A 9,473-nucleotide genomic window follows, 5' to 3' on the forward strand; every position below is an offset into this window, starting at 1 on the left:
CGTCCTGGGGGCTCTAGTGGAGATGCCCTTAAGGAGTTGTTTGTGGGTGGTGAAATTCCAGTGGTTAACAAGTAAATCATCTGACACCTGTAGCAAATGAGCTGCGGCCTCATCATATTTTAACTTCGAATCCAGACTCATGTTTCTCTGAAGAGAATTACCAATCTCCCATGCTGATGCATTGTCTTGGCCCTGTATAATACCATCGCAGATCCAATAGTTTGGTGCATGAGTCTTCAAGTCCGTAGCAATGAGTGTCCTGTATATGAAGCACCCCATTACTATCTTGTGGCTCATGTCATTGGGCTGAACAATCCCTGAACACTTGGTAACCTCCAAAGCCTCTTCAAGCACTAAATCTGCAGGGCCACGATAATTATATAAGATAACATTTGTCTGACTCCTTATCTTTTCAAGTCCCCCATCATCTAGCACGAGACTGCCCCGAAACCTCCCGGCCCAGGTCCACAGCACCTTGTTCCTCAAGAATGATATTGCTGGTATACCTCAAGATGGCAACGGGGCCCCGAAACCCGCGTCCCCGCGGGTTTTTACCCCATTAGGGGATGGGGATGGGCGTTTTTCTAACCCCGTGGGGCTGCTGTTGGGTAAAATGTAAAACCCGGCATGTTTCGCGGGTTCACACCCGTTTCATCAATACCCGAACCCGAAACCCGGCCTACCCGCGAAAATACTACACAAGGTATTGGGCAATGCAGCCTGGACTCACATCGGCCCAAACATCTGCAGCGTCCAAGCCCCCAACCTCAAATCCACTCGACGCACCCCAGCCTCGCTAGGTCTCGCACACCACACGGGCACCGCTCCCTCCATCTCATCTTGCACACCACACAGGCACCGTTGTTGAACCATCTACCATTGTCTTTTGTTCAAACTAGATGACCCGTTGCGCCAATGGCGCAAAGGCCAAGAGCAAGCCAAGTATTGTAAGAGTGGTGATAGGAAAACTCAGACACATATCAAAATAATGAGTACTTACTGTCGGTTAGCAAACCAAGCATAACCATGCACGTCAGAATATTTAGACACCGATTGAACTACTACCAAATAGATATTTAGGTATGAAGTTCATACATAGCATATAAGAAAGGTATGAGATCAGTTCATGATAGCTTATTTACATTGCTTTTACGAAGCAAAGCTACATAGGCAGAGGTCCATCATATAGAAAGCTTTGGTCATTTAGCTTACGTGAGTAAGGTACGCAGCGATGAATATCAAGTAGGGTCATCGCCCGCTGGGCCAATGGTGATATTTACATCGCATAAGAGTCTATTTGTTCAGGGACGTAAATAAGGGGATTTGTATTGACAGTGGCTTGACATAGTTCTCCGAGTGTCAAAGTCTTGCCTTGCAAACATGCACAAAATACATGAGGTGCATGCCCAAAAGTGTGCCAAAGGTACGATCTTGAGACCCGATGGCCAGACCACTGCTGCGATGCGATATAGTGAAGAAGCTCCCTTCAGCAACACAACCTCCTAGCGGCAGACCGAGCTTGAGAAGCAAGTGGAACACACAAAAATACCCTGATGAAGGAAGATGGACTATAATTAGTTTGTTTTGACACCTGATCTATTGTGATTGTATGAAGAAAGGAACTCAGGTAGTGATGGCCATACTGTATGTACACACCCAACCTAGGGCATGGAAGAGCTACTGCCTTGCTTTCTTTGCAGAGCTGGCGGCCTTGGCACCAGTATTAATCCTAAGATGCATTCATTAGCAAAAGTAACAGTCATGTGAGTACTTTGATTTTCAGTGCAAACTATCTAGATGCATACGATGGAATAAAAAGAACAAGGACATAAGGGTTCGCAACAGCAAATAGAGGACAACATAAACAAACAGAAGACCTACTGAATCTGGAAACACAGCTCATTTTATTGGATGGTTAATTAGCTTGTACGTATCAATGAAAAACAGAAAAGGCTATTTATCTTGTATGATCAGTAAGGAGCAGTAAGCATTGCTTGTACATGTAACAACAAACAAACCAGAGTTAATGAACAGCAAACAGAACACCTACTGGACCCTGAAAGTAGAAGTTCGTTTTATTATATAGTTAATCAACTTGCACGCATCAGTGATAAAAAAAGAAAGACTGGTCAAATAGCATGCATTAGTGAAGGAAAAGAAGAAGCATTCTTTCCTATGTACAAACAATAGTTGTCGCACCAAGCTCAGTAGCACACACACAGACACACATCTTATATGAAACTGGTTAAATGTAACAGAGTACGAGTCTATACCTTTTGCGTTTAGCTTGGTCACACAGAACATTATTTGCATCTTCAACAGCTGTAGCAGCGGTTTCCTCAACAACTTGTTTAGTTTCCTGAATATATCTTTGAAATTTAGTATCGACAGTTGTAGCATCTGAAAGTAGTAAAATAGCTATAGTTTTTTAATACATCTGCTTTGCAAGAACATGAAAAAATCATTCTAAATCTGTGTCCGAAAACAATATGGATAATCGGGAAGAGTAACAAATGTATGATATTCATGATTCATCATAATAAAAAGTAAGGTGTAGAATTTAAAATGGCACAGAGGAAATAAATGAACATATGGCATTCCTATTCCGCAAGATAGAAAGACAGAAGGATTGGCCAAGGCGATAAATCGACCTCTAACTGAGTGGATTTGAATCTTCTTTCAGGACACACTAATTCATCTTTCGCATATATACTAACTGATGAAGTGTTCTAAAGCCAAAAGCTAATTATATATCCTTTATCCAGGTCATGCAAAGAGTAGATAACTTACCGTATATACTTCTAATTAGCCCTTATATTGCACTTATATGCTTATACATTTATGCAAAAGCACAGACACCCCTTCATAAAAGAACACAAATCATGCAAGCATTCACTATTTCAGAATAGCTTCAATATAACTGAAAAATACTTGAAAGCCACTCAAGATACAGTAAGTCTGAATCGAGCGAACAAAAAGAGAAGCACCATATGAAGCACTTTTCGCCGGTGGATTTGTTTGTTTACAGGTATTATCAGCGGCGAATCCTACTTCTTCCAAGGAACAACAACCAACCATATCGTGCAGTATTTCTTCAGTACCAGTGGAGTACTCTCTCTGTGTATCTTCATGACCAGCCCTGGTTGCCAAACTCTGCAATGAACCTTTTGTACTGCCTCCAGGTCCTCCATGCTGACACTTGGCTTGTGCCTTGCAAACACGTCCCGGACATCCATCATGAGTACTGCAGGTGCGACGATCTACAGCCAGCAAGCAAACGCACACATTAGTAACTCTGAGAACATGAAGGCAATCTCTAAACAACTACAGTACCATGGTGTGGAGAAAATGGCGCATGCATTTATGTTTATCCATCTTATTCTTACCTGTAGGAAAAGCCTCCCATCGCAAGCTCATGCATTGTCCTCTTAGAGCGCCTAGTTCCTCGGAGCGGCACGTTATCCAGTTGCTGACAGCCAGATCATCATCCCATGATACATTGTACAGGCCGGACCAGCACACACGCACACACATCTTAAGTTGACCGCAAGCGAGATACTTACACACGCACCAATATCCACGTATGAAAACCCGTCTGTCGGGTGAAATCCTCAAAGTTGCCTCTGCTTAACTTGTACATATATTTTTTAAGTACCTTGAATGCGCGCGGCCTCGCTTCCAGGTCATGAAAATGAACATGGATGCGCGTGTTAAACAACTGAATATATATTATGTATCAAACTGTTCAGACTATCTATCTATCTATCCATCTATCTATCTATCTATCCCTCCCTACCTACCTCTCTCTCTCCCTCTCTCTCTCCCTCTCTCCCTCTCTCTCCCTGTCTCTGTCTCTCTCTCTCTCTCTCCCTGCCTCCCTCCTGTCGACAAGGTGTGCAACCAACTTTAAAAAAAATCAGCAAATGGTTTCATGAAGTAAAACCGGGCAAGTCAAGTCTCCATTGACATCCACTGCTTTGGAAGAATTAGGCTGCTATTTGTCAGTGGGTACGGTACACATTACGTTCATGCTAACAACATCTGCTATTGAGATGCTTAAATCACACTTCATGTTTCTATTTTGTAAATTAAAATAGACATTGCTACAGCAGAAAAGAAACACGCAAATAGGTAGCCAAATTACCTCACAAAGCTATTAGCAAGGTAATAGCAAAATCCTGAGCTCCATCGAATTTTTGCTTCGTTTCCACTACGGCAAACACTCCCTGCCGCTGAAATCTTTGCTGATGTTTGCAAAATTTATGCGAATGGGATTGCATTAAGACAGCCTAACGGACAAATATTCTGATCAGCCAAACAAAATTTGGATGTACACTGCCCCATTCACATCCAACCATGGCATGAACGATCCGTCAATCCCAAGTGTGTCAAAGACACCAATTTTTTCTCTCCTACCAAAAAAGAACAGCGAGCACACCACATCAGACTGCATCAATTATTAGTATTCAATTGCCTTGCAGTTGCTCACATTCAGAATTTATTTATGAATTTCAAATGAACATGCATTTGCAACCTATCAAACTCCGCTCGGTCACCAATGATTTGTTACTACAATGACACTTGAGCCCGCCTCTTCCAAAATTTGAGCACAAACACACAAAAGAAGCAGCGAAAACCCAAGCCAACAGAAGCATGGTGCAGTGCATGAGGTTTTGGCACACCGGAAAGGAAATATAAAGCTCAATTTGTGTAGTCGAAAATAAAGTAATTGCTGATATATACAATCAGGGTATATGAGTGAACTAAAATTATGTAATTACCTATTAGAATATGGGAACTATCTTACGATCAAATGGTAATAATCATGGGTAAAGAACAATCATTTTGTTAAAATCAGAAGTTCCAGGTAGAAACATCAATTGTTATGAACAAATTCATTAGTCCGTTAATAATTCACTTACATGCTACATTAACTATTGTATCCAGCTCAACAGCACAGATAGGTAGGTCGATGATGTTCTAGACATTTTAGTGCCAACGGGCAGCATAACCATGAGCATGAACACCTATATATTCTTAAACTAAGTCATGCACTGATTGCCTCCTAATATGGGAAAAATTTACCTTTGTGCATTGGACCTGTCCTAAAAGCCAACAGCACAATAGAAAGAGGTAAGTTTGCAACCAACAATCCTAAATAGGTCTCTTTATCTTTTAGCCAAATCTAATATCAGCTGAATGCAAATTAGGGACACTATTATAGGAAAAATATAGGTCAATATGCCAACTGCTAGACACGGACCAAACACAACACTATTTATCAATCGGCACACCCTGCTATTAATGCAGGGTTAGAATTCCAGGAGAGATTCAGAAATATTAAATAATAACAAACATTATCTTGGGCAAACATCTAGTGCTTTGAACAACTACTAATCCAAAATCTGGCATCTCAAATACACAAATTGATTTCAAAATTAGGGTGACAACCCATTCATATCTATTAATATGTCACTGAAGGAAACTAAAATTTACATAAACCATGCCTTGTATCTCAAAAGGCACCTCTAAAGAAAAGAACTTTTAATATACACACATATGCTTGAACATGTGAAAAGGCGAAAAATTACCTTCTTACAGTTGCAACTCACCAACTTTACAATAAGAAATACCAAAATATCTACTCAGACTTAATGTGCTGAATTTGAATCACGTACACTTAGCTGCCTCGTCACTTAAATGTTGAAGTCCATGCTTTCATTCAGCTCAGACCTGCAGGCTGCACATGGCAACTAATTAGAAGAGAACAAAGAAGCTCTTGTGTGCATACAGCTCTCCAGTCCTGTATTCTTCTATTCACCTTGAGATAAGCAACACTTAAAAATACAATTTGTTTGCCTCTTTGAAAGAGAGGCCTATCCATGATTATTTTAGAACATAGTGCTACCAAATAAATCATCAAACACTAACCAAGGAAGCCAAATAAGTAAGCATTTGCATGCCACCGGAGTTGTGTACGTATGTGCAAACAAAGCAAACTGGACCAAGATAACCTTGAGAAACATGATACATGATGCAGGGAGAGGCGTGTGTCGTTTCCACCAGAATAATGGAGCATAAAAAGGATAAAATGAAATGAAAATGCTGATAAGTTGACATTTAATACAAACATGGAACTTGCTTTTCAATTTATATCGTTGTAAATGGTACATGCCTCAACGGAGCATGCACTTCCAAGAAGGAAGCTGATAATTAAAACACACATCAAGGGCCCCGATCTAGAATGCATTCAGACGCTAAAGCTCTGAAAACCAAAACAAAATTGAAGGCTTGTCTTATTAACTTCCCAAGCAAAGTATATTTTAGACATAATAATCCTTTGTGTTAACTACAACATATTAAGAAGATAATGTTTTCAGATTGCAAGAAAAATAAATATCACCTGGAGCATAGGCCTTAGCAATCCAGCATGAACAAGCCTTCTCAAATCAGTTATCTTTTAAGCAGTTTTCATTGCTGGCCAAAAAAGCTTCATCTAGCTAAAGACTGAAATCATAAAAGTTGTGTGCATAAAGACAAAGATTCACTCTAAGCAAGATGAGAACGACTGGAAAAGCTCATTGTACCTATTAAACAAAAGATAGGGATGGCCTTTATTGAACTAAATACTGACTGAGAATCAGGGACGACCTTTATTAAACTAAAAAATTGATCAAAATGGGCATTTAAAATTCCTCCTAGATATTTTGAGCAGTAGAGGTCAGATATATTTCGAGCCCAGTAAAAATATGCATGCTTTCACATGTTTCAGACATATTTAATCTCTTCTATGTGTATGCATATACAGAAACAATAATGTCTAAATATACAGGACCAGATTCTTGCCTGAATGTTTAAATGAAAACACAAGAATGCTGCGCTGGTCAAATCGCACACCTCTGGTCATTGCTGCCGACACCGTCAGCGTTGATGTCCATGTACTCCAAGATTGTGCTGTTGTCTCTGATAACCGGCACAAGATACTCATAAAGGCATTGTTGTATTATGCAGAGCAAGCTGGACAAACGCCTTTCTGATAATAGAGACTATCCTCTAGGAGGGACTCCGCTTTGGAAGTGACATTGATGTATTGAAGAGAAGTGCAATGATCTGCCGCAAAAAAAATGCACATGATAAATAAAATTTTATGAGCTCAATTTCAGTGTATAGAGAATATTATTAACTATTCAGCTATATATATAACTGTAAACCGGTCACACTAATTATTATTGTTCATATTAGCAATCTACACCAAGAAAACAATTAAACCCCGTCATTATCGCCCAACCCATTGGTTCCTCATTTGATTTTGAAGATCAAAGCATGGAATGATTATTCTTCATATTAGCATATGATAACACCAAGCCAACAAACAATTTAAACAACCATCATCTTCTCCAAACCCATAGCTTCCTTCTCTTATTTTGAAAATTAAATCATGGATTAAAACCATCATTGTCCAAATCCAACATGTACAGTACAAAAAAAAGAGATATCACCATTGCAAGGCACCATCTTGAGCTCAGTGATGGCGTCGATGTCATGTGCTCCTCGCTGAGGCTATAAACTGTCAACAAAATGAAATAAATGCTACATGTTACTACTTAATCGCATTTGAGTGCCAAAAGACAGTTGAAACCAATTTAAAAACTGAATAGGAAAGAGAACTAAAATCAATTGAAAATGGCATTTTGGAGGAGGTAGCTAGATTAATGATACTTGCTACTGAACCACGAGACCTGCTATGAAATCAAGGGTGTGAATTGTCTCATTTTGTACATTCAGGCCATCGAACATTGCAAAAAACAAATAAACATGATTTTTCGAGCAAAACATAGGGCGACAGTTTTGGAAGCCCGCCGCTTGCACCCCTGATCCTCATGTTGTTACTTGCAGATGTAATTCACAATATTCAGTACCCGTCCAAACTTTTATCTCCAACAGAACAACCAGATCGGCCTGCATCATTTGCCAAACTGCATGCTTGCTACTGAAAATTTGAGTTCCTCAAACAGAAGGAATCGTCCAAGATTGATCAAACCAATAATGGTGTACTCTTATAAATAGAATAAAGGCATGGCTGGAACACATTTTTTTTCTCAAGCAGATTTTAGCCCTATGAAAAAAGAACGAACAAAGAAAGCAATAGAACAGTTAAAAAGTAATCAAGTATGCACACGTACACCTAAAATCTAGGCAGATTAAAGAGACACACACACTCACTCACAGTCTCTCACACACACAGAGCTCACCTTGTTCTTCAGTCTTCCGAAAGGTCCTTCCTCTTGTATTCTTCATCCAATCTGCACACATAAATCAAGAAAATAAAATCAGATTATCAAAGAACAAGGGAAATCAAGGGGTAAAAGATAGGGGAGAGAGATGGCAAAGCAGAAGATGTGCAGCCTAGGTTGGGGATGGGGCACGACGACAGGTGAGCAGTGGTAGGCAGTGATGGCATGCTCCCTCCCCAGCCTCCCCCTGCTCATCAACACCCACCATGAAACCACACCAGACCTGCTCTCCCATTGCGGCGACTTGCACCCGATCCAGAATCATGGCGCATCCAGAACGTGGGGAGGTGCCTCCATGGGGAAGAGAAAGAGGCAAAGTGGTGGTCGTTGTGTGGCTGGAAGGAGAGGCATCGAATGTGTGCTGAAACTTATGGAGCAACCGAAGGCGACATAGGAGGTTGACAGGAATCTATATATGGTTCGAAGCTCTAACCCATGGGTCAATCTGCAGCAATCTTAGGATCTAATTCCCTTCCTTTCCTGACATGTATAAGACCGACACAAGCAGTTGGACAAGTTACAACCTGATGCCTTGTTAAAAGAAGACTTTCCTATAAATTTCCAAGAGCAATTGATAGATCTGCATATACGTATATAGAAGCATCGGTATAGTTACCTTGATTAACTGCTGCATTGTAACAAGCCTAGGTACACCACACGAGCAGTAAACTAGAGCGTGGGTGAGGAAACTGAAAGTTGCATGCAGAGAGCAGAGTTATGCTTCAGATAGCAAGGTATGGGAAATGGCCAGGTAGAAGCATACCCAGTAGCAACATTCCTTGCAGACGGCTTTGCTTTTTCTCTCCCTCTAAATAAAAGTTGCGAATTCTTTGCTTCCTACACACACACACATCCATCATCAGATTCTTTGCTTGCGGGGTTTAAAGATACAAAGGGATATAAAGGTAAAGATAAATCTGGTTGTTGTCTGCCATCCTGTTAATCGACCAACTTTTGTATGAGGCTACTATTCTCTTGAGGAACAGACAGTGCTGTTCTGGGCAATGGCACTCCCTCTAAAACCAAAATGCTAAATAGTTTCTATTTTTCATATACTTGTATATAATGTTAATGACGTAAAAAAAATAGAATTAAAGCAACTCGAGCCGGTGCAGCGACGCGGACCCACATGTCAACTGCCATGTGGAGGCTGCCTCATTCGTTTGCCACGTCAATGCA

General features: G+C 40.5%; 1 long non-coding RNA gene across 7 annotated transcripts; it reads right to left on the bottom strand.

Annotated features, from left to right (window-relative positions):
- Positions 1–1,103: 1,103 nt before the first annotated feature.
- Positions 1,104–8,655, bottom strand: LOC119361914. Of its 7 annotated transcripts, none has more exons than XR_005173017.1 (10): positions 8,518–8,655; positions 8,253–8,303; positions 7,500–7,567; positions 6,404–7,110; positions 4,145–5,740; positions 3,387–3,675; positions 3,076–3,260; positions 2,274–2,359; positions 1,644–1,729; positions 1,104–1,550 (listed from the first exon to the last, which is right to left on the bottom strand). It is a non-coding gene; the product is annotated as an uncharacterized LOC119361914 (long non-coding RNA). The 7 variants fall into 7 exon arrangements; XR_005173016.1 differs by having other exon boundaries at positions 4,145–4,412; positions 5,592–5,740; positions 8,253–8,655; XR_005173015.1 differs by having other exon boundaries at positions 3,387–3,469; positions 3,564–3,675; positions 8,253–8,655.
- Positions 8,656–9,473: the final 818 nt, after the last annotated feature.

This window comes from Triticum dicoccoides, chromosome 2B, assembly GCF_002162155.2.
Source record: "Triticum dicoccoides isolate Atlit2015 ecotype Zavitan chromosome 2B, WEW_v2.0, whole genome shotgun sequence".
In the NCBI taxonomy this organism is placed as follows: domain Eukaryota; kingdom Viridiplantae; phylum Streptophyta; class Magnoliopsida; order Poales; family Poaceae; genus Triticum; species Triticum dicoccoides.